Source organism: Fulmarus glacialis, unplaced genomic scaffold (assembly GCF_000690835.1).
Source record: "Fulmarus glacialis isolate BGI_N327 unplaced genomic scaffold, ASM69083v1 scaffold19377, whole genome shotgun sequence".
NCBI lineage: Eukaryota > Metazoa > Chordata > Aves > Procellariiformes > Procellariidae > Fulmarus > Fulmarus glacialis.
The window spans coordinates 3,802-4,014 of record NW_009221482.1 but is presented as its reverse complement, the minus strand read 5'-3'; positions in this window follow the sequence as shown (position 1 = coordinate 4,014).

Sequence of the window (213 nt, the reverse complement as noted above, 5' to 3'; positions counted from 1 at the left end):
GGATGCTTAACAACACATAAACACCTCGTAATTTATCCTCTGTGCTCTCGGGACACTGTGACAGGAACAAATCACAGCAAATCCGGGTTTTTGGGGGGCCCAGGGCATCTCTGGCCAGAAATGGGCCAAATCCTGCACCCCTCAGGGGTGCAGTGCAAGCAGAAGCGTGCGGGACAGTTGCTGCTAAGTGACATGGTGGGGGCTGGAAGGATG